Source organism: Podarcis muralis, chromosome W (assembly GCF_964188315.1).
Source record: "Podarcis muralis chromosome W, rPodMur119.hap1.1, whole genome shotgun sequence".
Taxonomy (NCBI): domain Eukaryota; kingdom Metazoa; phylum Chordata; class Lepidosauria; order Squamata; family Lacertidae; genus Podarcis; species Podarcis muralis.
In genome coordinates this window covers 18278643-18302393 of record NC_135674.1, presented here as the reverse complement: position 1 = coordinate 18302393, position 23751 = coordinate 18278643, and the positions used below count along the sequence as shown (strand labels likewise).

The following is a 23751-nucleotide window of genomic DNA, read 5'->3' as shown; positions in this document are numbered from 1 at the left end:
CTTCTCCAATACCTTAGTTTTTAACTTGTTCAATTTGAATCCTGCTACTTGACCAAACTCTTGAATTAATTCTAAGACCCTTTTAGTACTAGATTCAGGCTCTTGTAATGTAAGTACCAGATCATCTGCAAATGCTCTCAATTTGTACTGTTTAGCTCCGACCTGTACTCCTTTAACCAGCTGGTCCCTTCTAATCATGTTCAGCAAAACCTCCAGGACTGATATAAAAAGTAATGGAGAAATTGGGCATCCCTGACGTGTCCCTTTTTCTATCTTAAATTCTTCCGTAACCACATTGTTTACAATTAGCTTTGCTTTTTGTTCAGAGTATATTGCACCTATACAATTTTCAAACCCTTGGCCTACCCCCATCCCCCGGAGATTCTTCCTCATAAAACTCCAAGAAATGTTGTCAAAGGCTTTCTCCGCGTCCACAAATATCAAAACTGCTTTAGTGTTTATATTCACCTCCAACTTTTCCAAAATGTCGATTATATTTCTTAGGTTATCTGACAGATGTCTTCTCGGGAGAAAGCCCGCTTGGTCTCTATGAATCTCCTCCATCAAGACTTTTTTCAGTCTCCAAGGTCCTATTAGATTCAGCAGGGCTTACTTTCAGGTAAGTGCAGTTAGCACTGCAGCCTTTGTGACCCAAGTTTTGGGTCCTTTTTAGGTTCAGGATGTCACTGCTTTACACCCACCCCACCCCACCCCCCACAATATTTGAAAATGTCAGCTTTGTACTTAAACACAAATTGGCCGGGAACTTCATTGTCTGTGTCTTGATTAATTTATTTAAAGAACAACAAACTGGTGGTTGCTTTAACTTTTTGATATGTGGTGATTTGAATCATGAGGATGAATTAGAAGAACTGCTGAGTCTTGAATGAGTATTGCTTTGGAATTGAGGACTTCATTAGATTTTCTTCTGCCTTTTCATTTTATTTTCATTTGTTCTAAGGGCTTGTTAGAGATAATGTGTAAGTGTGGTGTCAGCTCCCTAAAAACAACAACTCTGGGGTCCGGTCCCCCCCTTAAAAAAAGGTTGACAACTCTGGGAACCGGGGGTGGGGGGGTGGAGAGCAATAAGGATCTTTGCACCACAGTGGCGGATATACTTAAGACGGCCCTGACTCTCTCGTCTCAAAAGGCTTTGAACGCTGAGTGTGTGTGGCATAACCCCTAGATCTTTTTCACACGTAAAGCCAGGTGAGGTGCCCCTCCCCCGAATCTTTTAATTGTACAGCTGGTTATTCCCACCTGAGTGTAGACAGACTAGAGCCTTTGTAAAAATGTTATTGCGTTCGGTGGGGAAGGAAATTCTTGAAGCTTCTTGAAACAGAGGTGCTTGGGCTGCTATCCTGTAGACACACCACAATGTGTTACTACCGAAGGTGATCACTGATCAATTTATTTTGCATATGCAAGCTGTGGGTTGGGGTGTGTGTTTGTGTTCCCAGCCCCACTCAGCCATGAAGAAGGGCTGCCATATTGCAGCCCATCTTCATAGCTGTCAACGTTTCCCTTTTTTAAAGGGGATTTCCCTTATTCCGAATAGGATTCCTTGCAAGAAAAGGGGAAAGTTGACAGCTATGCCCATCTTGGAAATGCTGATTTTTTGACTCAACAACCTTTTGTGTTCAGATTTTCCCTTTTTGAAATATGGCAACCCTACATGAAGCTCAGGGTATGACATTGAGGTAATTGCTACAATTTTATTTGGGTGAAAGGTGGTGTTGAATTACAACTCCCAGCAACCCTAGCAGGCAAGGCCAATGGCCAGGGTTGGTGGGAATTTTAGTCCAATGACACCTGGAGCTGTAGGGGTTAAGCCTGAGGGGAATGCTTTGGTTAAGAGCCAGGGCTTCGCCTCATTAGCAGATCAATCTCAGGGCTGCTTTTTATATGCTTGCAGGGCAAAAAATGAGCCAAATACAGGATGGATTGTGTAGCCAAGGGTTGTGTTGAGTGTGTATGCAGAATCTAGCTGTAATGAAGTGGGGAAATGTATTTATTTATTGCTCTGGTGACTTGGCGACTAGTCAAGTGGATTCTTTCTAGCATTGGGAGGGGGTGGGCATGGCCCTGGGTGCAAAATTCTGAGCGGGCACAACCCATCCCACCATGGCAAAGGTGGCAGAGTAGCCCAGGCCCACGGAAAGTGGGCATGGAGGGAGGGAGGCGGGCAAGCATGGCCCAGCCCAGCACTCCTCCCTGTGGGCATTGGGAAGATTTGCCCACCAAGGCCCATGGCAGTTGGCTGAGCAACCCCCAGCATTGGCAGGCAGGTAGTGTGGTGCACCCCCACTTGAGCAACCCAGGCTACACCCCTGCACCCCTGCCTTTAGGTGCCAGGCAGTGAAGCAGCCAGAGAAAGGGAGCCGGCATGCCTGCCCTGGACTCCTTCTCTGGTCTCTTTGGAACAACTTGCAGGGCTGTTGTTGATGTTGGATGTGATAAGGGGAGACAGGCTAGAGAGGAAGGGAGCTAGTGTCGGATTTACGTATAAGCTAAACAAGCTATAGCTTAGGGCCCCACTCTCTTGGGGGCCCCCCAAAAAATTAAAGGAAAAGAACCTGAATGTTCATTTCCAAAATGTAAGATAAAAAACAAATAAAACAAAACCTGCGTTTTGTGTTGTGTAGGCTCCTATGATGTAAGTCATGGGCCCAGCCTGCTAGCTTGCTCCCCAAAATATCACTGGTTTGCTCCTTTCTATATATAGGGTGCCTACATTCTTCATGGACTGGTTGCATGGCAACATGTACAAATGGCTTGAGATACCTCTTAGGTCCATAAATTACCATAGAGCATATATTGAACACAAAAACCAGTGACAATTTGTTGTTGACAAAGGACAGCTGAACATATAAAGGGCCCCATTACCTTCAGTAGCTTAGGGCCTCATCAAACCTAAATCCAGCCCTGAAGGGAGCTGATCTGCTTTCTCTCTCCCCCCCCCCCCTTCCATTTCAGGCCCAACTGGGTGACTGGTTTGTGAGGGACAGTTGAGCAGGGGCCATTTCTGTTTCCATCCCTTTCTGCCCTTCTCCTTGAGTGCTAAGTCAGCCTCAGGTGTAGCAAGGAAGGAAAGGAACAATGGTGGGAGAAAGGTAAAGCCAATGTGTGAGTGAGTGGGGGAACCTGCTGTCCCAATGGTGATTTTAAGAAGTGATATGTTTTCAAAGGAGCTTCTTTGATTCGACTCGCCATGCTGAAACGAAAGAAGAAGTGAAAATGTTCAGAATGCTCCTTCCTCTACAACAGTAGAACAGGCCCGCTGTTGTCCTGGCACTCGCGCACAAACTTCTGAACCTTTACATCATCAGAACTCCTACCAACATTTTCAGCTGAAGGGCCGAAAGATAATAGCAGGAGCCCTGAAAAGAACAGTGGTGGGGCCTGTAATTCTTTCCCTCGATCATATTGAGATAAGCCTGGAAAAGAACACTATGGGTATTCATTTAAAGACAACTGAAATTACCAAGTGGACATATGGATTAGTATGCGACCACCTTGTATCTTTCCTGCGAACTACAGCTGCTGCCTATCAAAAGCTGGAATCCCAAATGAAGTGGAGGAAGATAATGTCTGGAATTGCTGTAATGCCACAAATCCTAAAGAACGAGAAATCATTTTAATTTTTGAGGTGGGCCATGATTCTGATAATTAAAGCAATAATCGCTGATATTGGTGTTAGGAACAACATTCCTGATTTCTGTGCGAAAATTACATCTAAAAAAGTAAATAGTGTGCTTGAGGCCTTTAGAAAATCCCTTGATGTCACCTCTAGAGAAAGCAAAACAAAACATATCTCAGAATCCAAAAGGCAGCTGCAAAATGAAACACAGATCCAGGTCCTTGATGATGGTGAAAAGTGATGGATCTGATTCAGTCTCTACAGAGATTATCATTTATCCCCCCATGGTGTGGAAGTATGAACCAATGCTGCAGAAGCTTGATACTATACTGATAGTTTGGAACAAAGTACAGTGGTACCCCGCAAGACGAACGCCTCGCGAGACGAAAAACTCGCAAAACGAAAAGCGATCTCCCCGCAGCCCCTTGCTTCAAAAGAGGTCCGGGGGCAGCGCGAAGCGCTTCCCGCTGTCCCCGGACCTCTTTTGAAGCAAGGGGCGGTGGGGAGATCGCTTCTCCCGGTGCTCCGAAGCCGGGCGGGGGGGAGGGAACACCTGCCCCCACCGCCCGGCTTCGGAACGCTGCTCCGAAGCGGGGCGGGGGGGCGGGAACACCTGCCCCAGCCGCCCCGCTTCGGAACGCTGCCCCGAAGCGGGGCGGGGGGGCGGGAACACCTGCCCCAGCCGCCCCGCTTCGGAACGCTGCCCCGAAGCGGGGCGGGGGGGCGGGAACACCTGCCCCAGCCGCCCCGCTTCGGAACGCTGCCCCGAAGCGGGGCGGGGGGGGCGGGAACACCTGCCCCAGCCGCCCCGCTTCGGAACGCTGCCCCGAAGCGGGGCGGGGGGGCGGGAACACCTGCCCCAGCCGCCCCGCTTCGGAACGCTGCCCCGAAGCGGGGCGGGGGGGCGGGAACACCTGCCCCAGCCGCCCCGCTTCGGAACGCTGCCCCGAAGCGGGGCGGGGGGGCGGGAACACCTGCCCCAGCCGCCCCGCTTCGGAACGCTGCTCCGAAGCGGGGCGGGGGGGCGGGAACCTCTCACCCCGCCGCCGGGCATCGGAACGAGGTCCTGGACCTCTTCTGAAGGCAGGCGGGGGCAAAAGTCTTTGCTCCCCCAGCCTGCCTTCCCGGGACAGTGGAGACTTCTCCGCTGCCCCGGGCGATCTTAAAATGCTGGCGGGCGGGAGCGAAGCGTTCGCTGCCGTCCCCCAGCATTTTAAAATCTCCTGGGGCAGCGGAGACTTCGCTCCCGCCCGCCAGCATTTTAAAATCGCCCCGGGACAGCAGGGGCTTTTAAAATGCTGGCGGTCGGCAGCAAAGCCCTCCTGTCCCCGGAGCTTGCGGGGCGGGAGGTGGGAAGAAGGGCTTTTCTTCCCACCGCCAGCCTTCAGAACAGCCTTCTGAAGGCTGGCAGTGGGAAGAAAAGCCCTTGTCCCCCCCCCCCCAGCCTTCAGAAGAGGTCGGGGGACAGACTGTCCCCGGACCTGGTCTGAAGGCGGTTTCCCTAGGAACGCATTAATTGATTTTCAATGCATTCCTATGGGAAACCGTGCATCGCAAGACGAAAAAACCGCAAGACGAAGAGACTTGCGGAACGAATTAATTTCGTCTTGCGAGGCACCACTGTAACAGAATCCTTCTAAGTGGTACCTCGGTTTAAGTACTTAATTCATTCCAGAGGTCCGTACTTAACCTGAAACTGTTCTTAACCTGAAGCACCACTTTAGCTAATGGGGCCTTCTGCTGCCGCCGTGCTGCCGGAGCCCAATTTCTGTTCTTCTCCTGAAGCAAAGTTCTTAACCTGAAGCACTATTTCTAGGTTAGCGGAGTGTGTAACCTGAAGCGTATGTAACCTGAAGCGTATTGTGATGGGATAATGAGCTGCTTGTGCGTAAAATGCAAGTCCCTCAGAGTTTGGTCAAGTTCTCAAACCTCTGCCTTCGACGGAGCCCCTCCGGCATGGCTGCGTCAGTCGCTAGCAGAATCCGAAAGTGGTCGCTTTCGGAATCTCTTCCAACATAAAAGCTCCTTAACGGAAACACGTCTTCTGGACTCTCGGCGTGACAGTTTCCGGCGAGGAGTGGGTGTCCCTATAGGAGGTCTTGAGACCTCTCCACTGTTTTCGCTGGAAGTGTCTCTGAGCCATCCCTCCGACTCACTTTCCCTTGGAGTCCCTTCTCTCCCCCTACTGGTTCCCTCTTCAGCTGCTACGTCTCTCTCAACCTCAGTGAGCCTTTCCACCTCCTGTCCTTCCGATGGCAGTTCCCTGACACGTATGTAACCCGAGGTACCACTGTACCAGTAACAGCCTTTTGCCTGTACTGGCTTTTTTGCTGTCATTGGCTGACCTGCTCTGATGTCACAGAAGATCTCTCTTAGCAGCAGTGTCACCGCCCCTCTTGCCATTGGCTGCAGTTTTCCGTATCATATGGGCTGGCCATTCTGGCACCAGACACCTGAATGCTTTAGGCAGCTGGGTAAAAAACCTGCTAATTATTATAGCCCACTAACAGGAAGTTTGAATGACTCCTTTAAGAATGTTATGGAGGTCTTTTGCTTGAAGTACACAGAAAAACACTGGGCAGTATCCAACGAAAGCATTCCACCAGCACAAGGATTTCTGCTTGCTCAACGGAAAACTCCCCTTTCTGCCCTTGACAATCTCCTCCGCTGCACACCCTCTAAATTTGTTCTAAGGGCTCCCTCAACTCTCTGGAGCAGATCTGGGGAGAGCGTGAAGCAGGCACTGGGGTAGAAGTTGCACAAATGAAAATTGTCGTGCTGACAAGACAAGACACATTAGTTAGCTATTGCATACTCACGCATCTAAAGCCATCCAGTTTGTTGTTCACTATCTAAACATGCTGCTTCCACATTAGGGTAGGGTAATGCAGGATATGGTATGGCTGTGTACACAGTAACTGGGAGGTGGCGGGGGAAAGAGTGGGGTGAAAGCAACTTAACTCTTTCTTCTGCCTCTGTAAGTATGTTCATAGCTCCCATGTTGACATTCCTGCCCAACTTCTCTTTCCCTGAAATTTCTGAAGTCTCTGGGCAGCTTCTTTTGGATTGTTAGTTTTGAAATCGTAAGCTGTGTTTGGCTGGCCAAAAAGGTTTTTCTCTGAAGCTATCCATTCATAGTCATTCAGCATTTTGGCAGCCTGTATTTTGGTGACCAAAAAAGAAGAAAAGGAAAAAAAATTAGAACTTTTATAGTCATATTCATTTTTAAAAAAAAATAAAAAAATGTTTCTGTAACTCTTAGCACAGCAATTCCAAACTGTGCTTTGGGAAGTCTCAAAAACTTCATGGAGTATGAAAACTTATTGGGTTCAGTGTCGATATTGTGTTGCATCTTTGGTACGAAAGGGCAAGTTTATCTTGCAATGAGAGGAGGAATCTGTTAGGGAAGCTTCTGTTTGGGATATCAATCTTACATTTGCTAGTAGGATCACAAGGTTTTTGTAGCCACATCACCTTTAATAGATAAAGGAAGCTGAACAGTGGTGATGGGATATGAACAAAAAATGCACTCCTTTGGCTTACTCAGCAGTCATTACATCCCTTAGAATGCATCTCTGCCCACAATATGCATATTTTAAATTCAAACACAGTTAAAAGTATCAGAAGTAGGGATCTTACTTGCTGGTGGGGAAGTAGATATGTTAACATACCTTTGCAGAAGCACCAGAAGCCTCCCACTTGTGTTTGCTGATATTGTGTTCCAGCCCCTTGATCTTAAGCTGTGCCTCGTTATTTTGTTCTTTATATTTCACAGCCTCTGTAGATTTGGCTCTGATTTCTTTGTCCTGGGCCATCACCACTGCTTCCTTAGCCAGTTCCTCTTGAGCGTTCTTTACGGATTCCTGAACAACAAAGGAGATAATTATCTCCCCACACTGATTACGATTAAATGTGGACTGGAAATATTTAAAATAGTAAGTTTTAACGTATTAAAATGCAAAACAAAAAAGCATTCCAGATTTAAAGCTATAGAGTGTGGAACAGTAACTGGCACCTTACAGGCAAAGACTAGTCTCCCTTGATGGGCAAGTCCCCCACCCCCAAGATGTGATTCAAAAGACAAAACAGAGCACCAAAGTGTGGAGTTTGGAACTGGCAGGGTTAAAACTCCATGGTGTCCTGTATCTGGGAGGAGCTTGACGCAGAGAAGCACGGTCACAGTCTGTGTCACTCTCCAGACTTGCTTTCGATTCTGCCTGAGAGACGCAGCTCAGTTTGGAGCTGCGTGTGTGCTGTTGGAGCACAGAGAATGTCAGAGAATGTCGGAAGTTTCTGATGGATTTACTGCTTTGTAAATAAACGCTTCTAGAGATAAGAACCGAACTGTCTTTGGACTTGATTTATCCCTCATCTCACACGGACGCAGGACCACTGCTACTCTGCTCTCCTGCCAGGTCAGCTCCCTAGCAGAGCCACGCAGGGAAGCCTGTCTGGACGCAGGATTTTTTAACGCAAAAGCATAAATGGGACTTGCCAGCAAAGTATTTTAGGATATGTTTGGTGTGTTGACTCAACATCCCCTCTTTTTAAAAAACTTGAGAGTTCAAGAAGACATGTCAGGTTGCCTCTTTCATTAATTCAGGATCACAAGACTTACCTTGTTTTTTGCTACCTCGGCTGAAATGACCTCAATCTGCTCTTGGAACAATTTTATAGATTCATTCACTGCCTCAATCTATTGTGTATAAGAGTTTTGTTCCCATTTTAACTCTTCAAGTTCCAACACTAGAGCTTCAGCCTCCTGAATAAAGCAAGCAAACAAAAAAAAAACACCCATTATGGCTGCAGTTCTTTGGGAGCAAGCCCCACTGAACACAGTGGGACTTGCTCCTGACAAAGCATTCATATTATTTGTGCTACACGGATAGCACTTGCTTGGGTTCAATCTAATGAAATTATGCACACTAGACTCTCAAGGTGGGTTGGGCAAATGTTTTTCAAGGTTCTCTTGACGGTAGAAAGCTATTCCACATCCAATTGTCTTCCAAGGGCCACCTAAGTGCCTCCCACACAATACTTGCTTGTGGCAGGCAATTCTGGGGCATGGCTTTACAATGCACTCCCCCTTCACGGGATGCCCTAAGCCAGTTCTGATGGATGTCATGGCAGCATAACATGAAATGAATGTACGCTCAGAACACACACAAAACTTGTCTGCAACAATGCACCACAAGGGAAAACTGAGCAAGCTGTTTGCAATGAGCTCTTCTGCCATTATTGATCCTCTTACGAAGAAGCCCCAAATAAGCTTCCTGGGAACTTCTGGGATTCCCAAGGAGACATTTCCACAATGTTATTTAGTTTAGGAACAATCACAAGTTTCAGTTAATTTCAAGACTATTTAAATGTTTGGGCACCATTACACTGTTAAAAGTTTAACCTGCTCCTTTTCTTTCATCTTTTTGCTGAAAGCATCAGGTTTTTTTGTGTGTTTTTTTGCTCCATCAAGCTTCAGCATTTTTCATTTTGTTTTCCAACACTTTGAACTTTTCCTCTGCTTTTTTCTGAACCTCTTTTGTTTTTTTTCAAAGTCTCCTCACTTTCCTCTGAAAAGGAAGAGACTGCTGATCACAAACTTCTGGGGAGAAAGTTTCTACAGAAATTCTGTTCCAAGCAAAATATCCCCCCTTCAACGGAAACATCGAGAGAAAATGAAATGTTCCTTTTGTAAAGGCATGACGTATTTTGAAAGTTAAAAATTCTGTCATCTTTAAAGTAATATAACAGCCTTGTGATGTCTACTGATAAAGATGAAGGCTCACACAGTGGCATAGCATGGTTTTCTGGCGCCCAGGGCAGGTATGTGCACACGCCATAGGGGGGAGGGCACAGAGGGTGAACAGAGCACACCACGCCAGCCCAGCCCTCACCAAAGCAATACCAGTCCTGTGCCACTCTGCGAGGCTAGGATCTGATCTGAATGATATACCTGGCTACCATGGATCTCAATGTAGAATGCACTTTGCAGAAAGCTACCCGAATTTGAAGAGGCTAGTTCTCCTTTGGAGAAAGATAAATATTAACCACCAGCAAGAAATACAAAAAGTTACCAAATTACCACATTGACTTAATTTACCTTTTAAAACAAGTATTATTTTTTAAAAGTCATTTCCCTCGCTAAGCAACCAGCTTGCAGACTCTAACCCAAAGTAACAGTAAATACAACCAGTTAAAATACACTATCACCGTTTTCTTCTCACCAATGGTATTTTTCAATGTATTCAATTCTTCCTGCTGTTTGTAATAGGAACTTTGCTGCAACTTGGTTTGCAATAGTTCTGCTTCTTCAGATTTCATCTCCCATTGCTGCTTCAGCTGACCATACCTTAAAAAAGTTAAACATTTTAAAAACAACAATCAGTGCTTCACCCAAGTATTTTATATACAAGTGCCCTTAAAAGCAATTGAACTGGATAGTAGCAATACTTTCTAATGATTTTTTATTTAACTGCATTTTCATCTTGTCTTTTCTCCAAGGAACCCAAGGTAGTGTACACAGTCCTGCCCCTCTTATTTTATCATATAGTAAGCATAACAAATGACTTGCCATAATTGTACTATTTCTATAGTACAGATGTCACACAAAATCCGTCAACTGTGCTCTTTAATTGGTGTGGAGGTAGCATTACTACAAGCCAGCTTCCAGGAGAAACTATCTGTAGAAGTTTAAGCTTATATACATCGCTGTTTTTTATTCACAGATTTTTATCCAGGAAAAAAGACCCAACTCTTCCCACAAAATACAGCATTATAAAACATTCATACTGCTTTAAGTGAGGTGAACTTCTTCAGGTTTCTATACAAAAGTAAGTACTGACAATACTTGTTCGGGTCTGGTACGTTTCCACAGCAACAGAAATTCTGGACTTGCAGCAGAGCGGCACAGCGAGTGCTTGTGTGAGTGAGCTTGCAGAAGAGAGTCCACACGTTGTTGTTTCTCTAAACTAACAGCTTTATTTACATCAGAATGATAAAATAACAAACAGACCATCCGAGACGGCAGGCATGGTGTCTATGCGTCTCGGCAGAAAAGGAAAGTAACTCACAGACAAAGAACTCAGCTTTCCCCGGATGTAGGGAAAACTCCTCCCCAGAAGCAGGACACACACAGAGCTGTTAACCCTGTAAGCTCCAAACCTCACACCCCCTCTTGTCCTGCACTGGGGGCTTGTAAGTGTAACCACTTACCCCAAACAACACAGACCTTCACAGAACTCCCCATGACGCTGGAAGGTTAGCGGTTTCGTGAACCCATCAGCAACCGGGACAATACTTCAGTTGCATTAATCCCAACATAACACTCTGACACACATTTTGGAAAAGGATGTCTAGGTGTTTGGTTCTGGCCTTAAACTGCCCAGACTCTGCCAACTTCAGACAGGGTTGATTGTCCTCCCACACCGTGACAGGCAAGCAACACTCTCCACAGATCTCTTGGACCAAACACACATAGAACTCCAATTCCCTACAATTCTCAGACAGTGCACTGAACTCAGCCTCAGTAGAGGAGAGCGCTATGAGACTTTGCTTTTGGGACTTCCACCCAACCAAAGAGTCCCCGAACTTCACCACCATACCAGAGATGGACTTCCTGTACTCCAGATTCACCCAATCGCTGTCTGCCCAGCACGTCAATTTGACGTCGCCCTTGGCTGACAGCTTGAGACAGAAGTCTTTGGTATCCTGCAGGTAATGCAGTACCCACTTGACACCATTCCAGGCCTGCACGCTTGGGTTTGTAGCTTCCCGGCTGAGCAGATTGGTAGCAAAAGCTATGTCAGGTCTGCTCCACTGGGACAGATACAACAGACTACCCAGGGCCAAGTGTAAGAGCTCAGCATTTTCGAACTCAGCGCGTTCTACTTGCTGACTGTCTTTCATGTAGCTTGTCTCCATGGGTGTCCTGACCCCTGCACATTCAGACATTCTAAACGTCTCAAGCAACTGCTCAATCTTGCCTTTCTGACTGAGCAAGAAACTTCCATCTTCAGTCCTGTCTATCTGTACACCTGGGTAGATCCTTACTGAACCTAGATTCTTGAGCTGAAAACATTTTCCAAGCTCTTTGACAAACTTTTCCACCTGTTTATTTGCCTTTGAGACATATATTATGTCATCAACAAAAACTAAGATCATTTCCTGTGACTCTCCTGACCCTTTCAGGTACAGGCAGCTGTCAGCACGACTCCTCTTGAAACCTAGCTTCTCTAAGGCTTCATTCAGACACAAGTTCCAATTCCTGGCTGATTGTCTCAGCCCGTAAATTTACTTGTGCAACTTCCACACAATGCCTTGCCCATTGCCCTCAAACCCTGGAGGAGGAAGCATGTACAGCTCCTCCTGGAGGTCTGAGTTCAAGCAGGCTACATCCACATCAAAGTAATGCACCTGCAAACCTCTTTGTGCAGCAATGGCTAAGAGTATGCACAGAGTTTCACTTCAGGAAGTAGGAGCATACACCTCAGTGTAATGCAGCTCCTTCCACTGCATAAACCCTCTGGCTACTAGCCTAGCCTTGTACTGTAGTTCTCCTGTTGCTGTGGATTTAAGACGATAAACCCACCTGCTACTCACAGCCTGTTGGCCAGCTGGCAACGTTGTGAGGGAGAACACACCTAGAGACTCCATTGAGCTCATCTCCTTCTGCATTGCCTCTTGCCATTTACTGGCTTCTTACTGAGGCAGTTTCTGAACATCCTCAAAACTTTCAGGTTCACACTGAGCCACTCCAACCCATACACTTGTGACCTCAAACCTGTTGGGTGGTTTACCTTTAGTGGCCCGGGTCGAACATATCAACATGAGCTCAGGTACCCCCTCTGACCCACCAGGGCCAGCTAGACCGTCCTTGGCATCAGAGAGCTCCCCCTCTGATTTGCTGCGCCTTTTGAACTTCTTAACTGGTCCTGTGGGCGAGGACGGTGCACTTTTTGGCTCTGACTTGACAGCTCTAGGAGAGGCTCTTGGCTGCCCCTGCTCTAGACTCTGTTCCTCAGCAGCAGGATCAGTCTCCACCTCTTCCTCATCAGCTGAGTCAAGCAGACTCTCTGAAAGTACATTTGGGTTCCCATGTATGCTTGTACACCCACTTGCTCACAGAACTCAGCACTCCTGCTGACTAAAAGCCTGGACTGATTGCCTTCTGGATAGGCAAATCTCCACCCCTTGGTCCCTGGTTCATACTTACAGAAGATCATTTTCCGGGACCTTGGTCCACCCTTTCTGCTTTTGGCCTTTGGCACAAGAACCCAAGCCTCACAGCCAAAAACACGGAAAAAATGCACCTTGGGCTTCTTGCCGTGCAGCAGAAAATAGGGTGTGTCCCCTACAACACAACAATATGAGCGATTCTGAGAAAAAGAAGCACACTTCCAGGCTTCAGCCCAAAAGTGTTGGGGGAGCCCAGAATCAAAGAGCATAGCTGCAACAGCCTCCTGTAGTGTTCTGTTCTTGTGTTCAGCAATGCCATTCTGTTGGGGACTGTGTAGGACTGTCAACCTGTGACGTATACCTTTTTGTCGGAAGAAACTCTGCAGCGCAGACCTGGTGAACTCTGCACCACTATCAGACTGAAAACTCTAGACCTTTGAAGAGAATTGCAGTTCTACAGCAGAGATCCAGTCTTTCACCAGTGCTGCAGCTTCACCTTTGTGTTTAATCGGGAAGACCCAGCTATTCCTCGAAAAATCATCCACAATCGAAAGTATGAATTTGGTCCCACCCAGATTGGCTACTGGCATACGGCCACACAATTCTGCATGCACCAGCTGAAAAGGCCTGGTTGTCACTCTGTTAGACCTGGGGTAAGAGCACGTTTTTACCTTTGATTGCTTACAAGCTCTGCAATCTAAAAACTTATCACATACCTTCATTTTGCACCCCTCAGTGCACCTGGGGACCTTCTTGACGTATCCCCAGTTCACATGTGCCATTCATCTGTGCCATAAATGCTGACAGCCATCATGTTTTGGAACATTGGCAAATTGCACCTGTGCTGACTAAGTGGGACTGTTACCTGCAATAGGCATTTCTACCACAAACTGCCTGTCTTTGCATTCAACGCTGAACAGTTGACGCCCACCCCTGGAAAAAGAACACATATTATTCTCAAAACAAATGCTGAAACCATCAGCAACAAGGGCAGCCACGGATAAAAGACAGCTGGACATCTCTGGAACGACAAAAGCCTCAGTCTCGTGCTGTAAAAAAGAACAATATAGTGAGCCAGACAAAGTCAAAGCATGTCTGCTTCCATCTGCTAGTGTGACAGTTTGTCCACTTTTTACAGCCTTGCAGTTACGTAGCAAACCACCAGAGGGCACGAGGTTGTGAGTAGCTCCACTGTCCACCACCCAGCTCAGCACGTTGCTATGGGCAGTCTCTCACGAGATGGGAGGGATGGGAGGGGGATCCACACCTGTAGCAACATCTTGAAGCAAATGCTTTCACAGATTCATCATTGCTTTTTGCTGCACCCCCAACTCCTGGGTGCACAGCTCCTGGGGGCACAGCCAGTGCCTACTCGCCCCCCAGCTTTCTACCTCTTCTGTTCTTCATCACATAGTCTTCTTGAAGCTTGGACAAAACCGAAGCAGCTTGTGGTCGTGCTCCTGGTTCATGAAAGAAGAAAGACTTAAACAGCTGCTTGAATGAAGACTAATGAATACATAAGCGACACAAGCACAATCCAGCCGCTCCACAGCTGTCTATGGTGAATTCAATTGCTTGAATAGGGTTGCCTTTGGAATAATGTCAGGTGACACAAAAGCTCTCTCTGCAGGGTGAAATTTGTGATGCTGCATCAAGTGGTCCAAATGTATTGTTAAAACTATTATTTATTACCTGCTCTTCACGCTAAAGTCCCAGGGCAGGTTACAACAGTTAAAGCACAATATTAAAAACCATTTAAAACAATTTACAATCGGACTTCCGGAGGCGGCGCGAACGGCAATGGCGGTCTCCTTCGCTCTTTGAAGGGGAAGCTCCGCGGAAACGGGTCGCCCGCTACGGCGAAGCGGGGACCCATGTCGGGAAACCACAGGCAGAGCGAGCCTGTGGCCGTGGGACTCGGCGGGCACCAGAAGCGCCCCCCGAAACGAAGAAGGAACCCCGTAAGGGGTCCCGGAACGTGGAGGGGCTGGCGCGGTGCTGTGAGTCGATCGCTCTTTCTGTGTGAGTGAAGCCGCATAGCTGCTGTCGGTGAGCGTTGACCTTTTTTCTTGGAACAATAGATTCGGAAACTTCAACCCGTGAGTAAGAGGGATCAAAGCAATTGGATTAAATAAATTTAAAAATTTGGCTAAAGCGGGAGACGTAACCAGGAAGTCCACCTCCCGATCCTGCTTAAAGTTTTAAAGCAAAGACTTGGATCTGAAACCTTTGAAGTGGAGTAAAAAGCCATTAGTTCGTGCATTATAGGAATGCTTTTTGGATTTAAAGGACTGGATTTTCTCTGTTCTTTCTTCTGACTTTGAACTTGGTTATCCTCTTTCTGTGGATTTACAAATAATTTATAAAGAAACCCAGGTACTTGAACTGCCAAACTTTCAGAGCTGTCAGATTGCAGGCTTTAACTTTGTTATTTTGAACTGATACATTCTGAGTACTATTGGACTAGTTGGTGGGAAACAACGTTGCCTGGCACTTTTATAGAAACATTGCTTAACAAGGATCAACTCTGCTGGTTACAAGAACCTGAAGGTCCTTTTGAAACTTTTGATTGATTGGACACTGTTAAAACTTTTAAGTTCTTGGAATAAGTTTTGGAAAAACTTCCTTTGTTTTCCCTAAGACACGGTTGAACTCCCCCTAGAGGATTTTGGAATTACAACTGTTTGAGACTTGTATTTTTCCTCTTTCTTCTGTTTCATTGTTTACTTTCTGGGCTTGTGGATTCCCATGGGACTTTACATAATTTGACCTTGATACGCAGACAGGAGTGGAATGAGTGGCACTGGGAAAACAAGATCGGCTAAAGCAAAGGCTAAACAATTAACGCAAACAACTTTGATTCCACAGCAGCGTAGATCATCTGTCCCTGCTGTTCTGGGGGCACAAGAGGAAGAAATTGAGCAGACCTTGCTAGAGGGTATGGCTGCAGGAAGATCCGCCTCAGTACTAGATCAAATCCTGGGAAAATTGGAAAGCTTGGATAAAAAGGCAGATGAACATTCGGCTAAAATTGATCAAGCCACAGCCAGTGTTAATAAATTGACTGAACAAGTAGCTCAGCACGCTCAAGCAATTGGGAACCTTGTTGAAGCTACCTCAGAAAATCGCAAATTAGCTGTGGAAGCTAGTCAAAAAGTTGAAGCATTACAGGAAGAAGTAAGGCCATTACACAAGCAGATTGGTGAACAGCAGGCCTACCTGTCCATGATCGAACTACGAAATAGGGAAAATAATCTCAGATTGAGGGTGATTCCAGAACCTGAACAAGGGGACTTAACTGATTATTTGACAAAAGAATTTGCCAAGTTTTGGGCCCTAGAGGAAGATAAGGATTTTAAAATTGTAAGCGCCTTCAGACTGGGAAGAGTGGCAAGGAAGGATAAACCTAGAGATTGTCTGCTTATTTTGAGGTCCAAGGAGGAAAGAGATAAAATATTAAGTCTACACTACGGAAAGTCACTTACAATTCAAGACAGGAGGGCAGAAATTTACAAAGACATCCCAAAACAACTTTTGGACCTTAGATCTACATACACAGAGCTTGCTAAGTTGTTGAGGAGCAACTCCATTCCTTTTAGGTGGGAATTTCCTCAAGGATTATCCTTCACATTTAAAGGGAAGAAAGTGAGAATAAAAACTGCTGAGGACAAAGAAAAGTTTCTGAACGACTACGGAGAAGACCTTCAGAAAGGGATTTTTGGAATTCCAGGGCCTGGGCCTTTGTCGGTACCCACACCGTTGTCTATACCCACACCTTTGGGGTCTGAAGACCAGAAGAAAGAAACGCCACCACCTAGTGATTAGCAGATTTGACCAGGATGTCTCTGCAGCTTCTTAGTTGGAATATCAATGGTGGTAACTCCCCGGAAAAAAGGAGAAGACTATTTCACGTATTAAAGAAAGAACAATTGGACATTATTTGCTTGCAGGAAACGCACATGACTAGGCTCCATAGGAAAGTGTTAATTAATAAGAGATTAGGCCAAGAATTTATTTCATCGGACAGAGTTAAGAAAAGAGGAGTGGTGATTTATGCAAAGGAGAGCCTATCACCAAAATTTTTATTTAAAGATGAGCAAGGAAGAATCTTGGCAATTGAGATACAAGCACAAGGTGAAAAGTTTTTGATATTGGGAATCTATGCACCTAATGAGGGGAAATCAGAATTTTACAAGAAGCTGCATGAGACAATGCTGGACTATCTGGACTATAATAACATCATTATGATGGGAGATATGAATGGGGTGGTCTCCACCAACATGGATAAGTCACAAAACCAAAACTTGACAAAGGATGGCAGACTGCCTAAAACTTTTTTTGAGCTAACTGACAATATGGACTTGATTGATATTTGGAGGACAAAGAACCCCCTAGGAAGAGAAGGAACATTCTTCTCTGAAGCCCATCTGTTATGGACAAGAATCGACCAAATATGGATAACTAGAGGACTGGCACCGAGGACAAGAAAAGTGGAAATCTGCCCAAAAACCTGCTCCGACCATAACGCTATGAAAATGGAAATGAGGCTAACTCCAACCGGCTCCTTTAGATGGAAAATGAATGACACCTTGTTTAGAGATCAGGAAGTTATTAAGAAGGCCCAAAAGACTTTAAGAGACTATTTTGAAATAAACCTGAACACTACAGTGGAAAAAAGAGTAATCTGGGACGCAAGTAAAGCTGTTATGAGGGGGTTTTTGATACAACAGAATACGATTAAGAAAAAAGCACAGAATGAGAGAAAAGACAAGATCTTGGAGAATATAAGAGAAGGTGAGAAAAAGTTGAGATTGAAACCAAAGTCTCAGGAGATCTTGAGAGAAATTAAATTTCACCAAGCACAATATGCTAAACTGATAAATCAAGAAGTGGAGTGGAAAATTAAATTAATGAAACAAAAGACATTCGAATCAGCAAATAAATGTGGGAAGCTGCTAGCATGGCAGCTGAAGAAGAGACAAAAACTGAACACGGTGACAAACCTAGAAATCGAAGGGAGAAATATACAAAACCCCGAAGAAATTAGAAAGTGCTTCCAGAGATACTTTAAACAACTTTATACGCAAGGGCCGCAAAAAGAGACTGAGATTGACCAATTTTTAAAGAAGAATGGGTTACCAAGATTATCTCAGGAAAATAGGTCAATTTTAAATCATAAAATAACACAACAAGAAATTGAAGGTGCCATTCAGAATATGCAACTAGGCAAGTCTCCAGGGCCAGATGGACTTACCTCCAAGTATTATAAGATATTGAAAGACTATGTGACACAACCACTTCTGGAGGTTTGCAATGAGATTTTGGAGGGGAAGAAGGCACCGGAATCGTGGAAAGAAGCCTTCATCACATTGATACCTAAATCAGAAACTGAAAAGACTCAGCTTAAGAACTACCGTCCCATCTCGCTCCTGAATGTGGATTACAAAATTTTTGCTGACATTTTGGCAAGCAGATTTAAAAAAGTGTTAAATGAAGTAATTCATAAAGACCAGGCAGGCTTTCTCCCAGGTAGACATTTGTTTGACAACACTAGGAATATTATTGACATTTTGGAACTTCTACAAACGAATATTAATACAAAAGCAGTGTTAATTTTTATAGATGCGGAGAAAGCATTTGACAATATTTCATGGAAGTTCATGAAGAAAAATTTGGAAGGGATGGGAGTGGGACGGGGGTTTGAAAATGGGATAGAGGCAATCTATTAAGAGCAAAAAGCTAAACTGATAGTTAACAATGTGGTGACAAGAGTTTAAAATTGAAAAAGGAACACGACAAGGTTGTCCTATTTCCCCTCTGTTATTTATTTCGGTCCTGGAGGTACTTTTGAACATGATTAGAGGGGACCGGTTGGTGGAAGGGATACAGGTCGGAGCCAAACAGTACAAACTTAAGGCGTTTGCAGATGATCTGGTTTTAACATTACAGGAGCCTGTTAGGATATTTTCGTTCCACCTTAAGAGAGAGCAGGATTGTGAGTCACAGAGTCTGCGCATGTCCTAGTCACAGGATGTTTATGTTTGCTGTTTCCTTTCGATTTCAGTCGGTCGGAGTCACTGACTCAGAACGGTCATGTTTTTCCTTTGTTCTGTTCAACGCTAAATAAAGTCTGTAAATTATGCTCTTCTGCGGTGCAAGCTTTCTGGCTGTGTTTTCTGCTGATAAAGAACAGTGTGCACAAGCCTGGAGTGTGGCAATCTATTTCTGAGGCTTCGTGTCGCTAACTGCTGGATCTGCCTGGCTACGGGAGATCGATGGACGTCCGGCAGCCGGCTTGGGGCCATGATGGACAATATCTCCCTGGCAGTTTCCCAACAACAAGGTTTCGGGCCCAGATTCACAGCACCTACAGGAGAGTAAAGCTGCAACAGACTGCGTTTGAGAGGTACGTGGGAAAAGCGAAAGAAAGGGAGGCATTTCTGTTTTACCTCGGACGGAGCCTATGAACTCCGGAAGGCTTAATTGGCCTGGGAGCCGAGCCAAAAGGCATCGTGATTAATGAGCTGCCACGATAAGGAGTCTTTGAAGGCATAAAGGCTCACGGCTCAAGTAAAAAGCTGGAATGGAGTTTTTCCACGCTTTTGAAGCTTCAGAGGCCACTGAGTGCCCAAAGTTAAATCGGCACAATTACCAGACCTGGGCAAAATGGTGTGAGAGTTTGCTGCGTCAGTATGGAGTCTGGCATACTGTGTCTCAAGCCCCCCCAGATCCTCTGACAGAGAAATGGGAGGCCCAGAATTCGAGGGCCATTGACATAATAGTCTTATCCGTCTCTCTGGAGGAAATTGCTACACTTGCTGGCAACGTGACGGCACGTAAGATGTGGAATGCTTTGAAGATAGCCCACATGCTAGTCATCCCAGCTCAGAGTTTGAATGCCCAGAGTTTGACTGCATCGGAGGTCCTGGCTGTTTCCCAGAATGCGAGTGAATGCAGGGATGCTGAGGGCACCGGTTGCAAGCTGCAGGGGGAGCAGACTGTGATGTCATCCCAGGCAGCATTCCAGCCTCCAGGGGGAGCCAAGGAGACGGCAGCTGAGAGCTCTGTTTCTCATGGGAACCAAGGTCATCGTCTTTGCAGAGGCCGGAAGGCCAGAGGTAAACAAAGACAGATGCCTGCAGATGGCCCGAAGCAGAAGGGGGGTGAAGAGCCCACGCCAGTGGAAAACAAGGCTTTGTTAGCTGGCACTGCTTCACCAAAGGCTAAAGGCAAGTCTCATGGCCAGGAGCAGGGGGCAAGCTGCAAAAGCCCACGCCGGTGGAAAACAAGGTTTTGCTTGCTGCAAAGACTGCTCCAAAGGCTAAAGCCAGGTTTATTGTGGACTCTGGTGCAAGCCGCCATCTTTCAAAGGACCGGCACCTGTTTATCTCCTTCTCGCCTCAAGAAGGAGAGATCCACCTGGCTGATGGAAGGACGTTGCAAATTGCAGGAGAAGGGACTGTGAAACTTGCAAGTTTGCATACAACCATCAGTAATGTACTGTATGTTCCTGGAGCTGCGGACAATTTGCTTAGCGTCCCACAGCTGACTGGGCGTGGCTTTGAGATATCCTTCAAGAGGAGCGTCTGTGTCATCAGAAAAGGCAAAGAGGACATTTTGCATGCAAAGTTTATAGATGGTTTATTCTGTATAACTTATGATGACAATGCTGTTGTGTCTAATGCTGATTCTTGTTGTGTTGCACAAACTAACAAGGTTCTTCATGCAGGATGCATTCATGATGCACATCGAAGATTTTGTCACATGTCTTGGCAGGCGCTGGCCAAGATGCCTGGATTGGTTGAAGGTTTGAACATCAAACCTTGTAAGTATCACATGAAATGTGTATCTTGTGCAGAGAACAAGGTGAAGGTTGCTCCAAAAGGCAAGGAGTCTAGCAGGCAGGCTTCCAAACCCTACCAGCTAGCGCATGTGGACCTGGTTGGGCCACTTACGCCCTCTTTGGGAGGAGCAAGGTTCTTCATGGTTCTAATTGATTCTTTTTCTAGGTACATTCATGTGTTTATGCTCGAGCAGAAATCGCAAGCGTTTCCAAGGTTCAAAGCATTCTGTGCTTGGCTGGAGAATGCTCACGGTAAACGTATCGGCTGTCTGTTTACCGATCGCGGCGGGGAGTTCACTTCTCAGCAGTTTGAAGCTTTCCTGACTGAGAAGGGAATCCAGCATGACATGTCAACGCCTAGATCGCCATGGATGAATGGGCTTGCGGAGCGAGCAAATCAAACATTGCTGCAAGGAATGAAAACCTTGTTACATGATGCCAATCTCCCTGAGAAGTTTTGGGGGGAAGCTCTGTCAACGGTAGCTTATACCGTTAATCGCAGATTGTCATCACCCATTGGTTGTACCCCCTATGAGAAGATGTTTGGCAAGAAACCCAACACCAAACACATGAGAATTTTTGGTTCTGACATGTGGGTACGCACCCCACAAACCAACAAGCTTGGGAAGCGTGGGGCACATGGTTTGTTCATGGGGTACGAAAAAGGTGCATACAGGGTATGGATGACTGACTCTAAATCCATAAAGTTCACAAGGAGTGTTGAGTACAATCCAAAGTGGGGGGAAAATGTGGGAATTTTCCAGAGTTACCCAGAGGAGGATGAAGGTGATGTGAAGAAAGCAGATCATGCTGAGAAAGCTGAGGAAACTGAGGATGAGGATGATGATGATGATGATGATGATCAGAGTTCGGATTCCAGTTCAGTAGGCGGCGCTGCTGCTGATGTCAGTGAGAGTGATGACACAGCAGACTACAAGAGTGCAAAGGCCTCAGTCAGACCATCTGATGCGTCTGACAATGAACTGGAAGAACCACTGTTCACCATTGGTCATTTTTCTCCTAAGAAAGAGGAGATGAGTCCAGAAGACTTGCGTCTGGTTCGCAGGTCTGAAAGGGCGACCAAAGGCAGACCTCCAAAGAGATTTGCTGATGAGTTTGCTAAGACGGCAACTGCTGTTCTTAGTAGCTCAGAGAAGGTGTGGGAACCTTCAAGCTTCAAAGAGGTTCAGGAGTTAACCTCTAAAGATGCTGAGCCTTGGCTTAATGCCATGAAGGCTGAAGTTGATTCCTTGAACAGGAACCAAACTTGGGAGCTGGTACCGGTAGTCCCAGGAATGAGACTGGTTGGCAGCAAATGGGTCTTCAAGGCCAAGACAGACCAGAATGGCAAGGTAGTCAGACACAAAGCCAGATTGGTTGCCAGAGGTTTTTCACAGGTACCAGGACAGGATTACCACGAGACCTACTCACCCACCGTCAAATATGAGAGCATTCGGCTGATGCTCAAGATCGCTGCGGAGGAGAAACTGCATGTTTCTCATCATGACATTAATACAGCTTTTTTGTACGGGATTTTGAACGAGGAGCTGTTTATGCTTCCACCTGACGGGATGCAGATACAGAAGGGAATGGTCTGTAAACTGCGGAAATCCTTATATGGTCTCAAGCAGAGTGCTAGGTGTTGGAACACAAAACTCACTGAAACGTTGCTTTCTCTAGGTTTTCACCAGGGCAAAGCTGATCCATGTGTGTTTGTCAAGGAGGAGGGGCAAAACAAACTGTATTGTTTATGTTTTGTTGATGATCTTCTGATGTTTTGGAAGAATCAGGCTTTCTATCAAAGCACCCTAGCTCAGCTGAAGGAGCACTTTGACATGAAGGATCTTGGTGAGGTATCCAACTATCTTTCTCTGCAGGTGGAGAAGGACCAAGCAGGTAATTTTCTGGTACACCAAACACAGAAAATTGCTGATGTATTAACCAGGTTGAATTTGGTTGATGCAAACCCAGCAGACACACCGATGGTGACAGGTTACCAGGTAGATAGTACTGCTGAAGCGTTTTCTGATACAACGCTGTACAGATGCATTCTAGGCAAGCTGAATTTCATTGCCAGATGTTCAAGACCTGACATAGCTGTAAGCTGTAATCTGCTTAGCAGACATGCCAACAATCCTACGGTTCAGGATTGGAAAGCTCTGAAGCGCATAGCCCGCTATTTGAAAGGGACTATGCACTACAGGCTGAGGTTCACCAGTCAGAAGACTGGAGGTCTTGAAATCTTTGCAGATGCAAGTTTTGGAAGTGACACCACAGATGGTACAAGCACTTCTGGAGTATGCTACATGTACAACCACTGCCTGTTTGACTGGTTGTGCAAGAAGCAAACAACAGTGAGCCTAAGTTCCTGTGAAGCAGAACTCAATGCTCTGTCATTTTCACTCATGGATTGTGAATGGTTGATGCAACTGTTTAAGGACATCGGGGTTTCTGTGAAATGTCCTATACAAGTGTACCAAGACAATAGATCATGTTTGGCTTTGCTGAACTCAGAGAGTTGCAAGCAGAGAACCAAATACTTGCAGATTAAGCTACATCGTGCAAGAGAGTGTATTCAGAAAGGACTGATTCGGGTGTCCTACATGGCAGGAAATGAAATTCCTGCTGATCTGTTGTCTAAGGTTGTTAACAGAGAACAACTTAAGGTTTATGTACAGAGGTTGCAATTGGGTTGAACCACAGGTACTACAGGTTACACGGAAAGGGGGAGGATGTTAGGATATTTCCGTTCCACCTTAAGAGAGAGCAGGCTTGTGAGTCACAGAGTCTGCGCATGTCCTAGTCACAGGATGTTTATGTTTGCTGTTTCCTTTCGATTTCAGTCGGTCGGAGTCACTGACTCAGAACGGTCATGTTTTTCCTTTGTTCTGTTCAACGCTAAATAAAGTCTGTAAATTATGCTCTTCTGCGGTGCAAGCTTTCTGGCTGTGTTTTCTGCTGATAAAGAACAGTGTGCACAAGCCTGGAGTGTGGCAATCTATTTCTGAGGCTTCGTGTCGCTAACTGCTGGATCTGCCTGGCTACGGGAGATCGATGGACGTCCGGCAGCCGGCTTGGGGCCATGATGGACAATATC

General features: G+C 45.9%; 1 long non-coding RNA gene and 1 pseudogene across 4 annotated transcripts in view; one reads left to right on the top strand and one right to left on the bottom strand.

Annotated features, from left to right (window-relative positions):
- Positions 1-23751, top strand: part of LOC144326274 (uncharacterized) — a 69644-nt gene that overhangs the window by 9345 nt on the left and 36548 nt on the right. For all 3 annotated transcript variants that reach the window (XR_013391468.1, XR_013391467.1, XR_013391469.1), the window contains exons 3-4: positions 505-619; positions 10363-10467. This is a non-coding gene — a long non-coding RNA (uncharacterized LOC144326274). The remainder of the gene's footprint in view (positions 1-504; positions 620-10362; positions 10468-23751) is intronic.
- On the bottom strand, positions 6464-9477 carry LOC144326422 (structural maintenance of chromosomes protein 2-like; annotated as a pseudogene). The gene is made up of 4 exons (XR_013391505.1): positions 9424-9477; positions 8259-8402; positions 7312-7503; positions 6464-6798 (listed from the first exon to the last, which is right to left on the bottom strand). The product of XR_013391505.1 is annotated as a structural maintenance of chromosomes protein 2-like (transcript).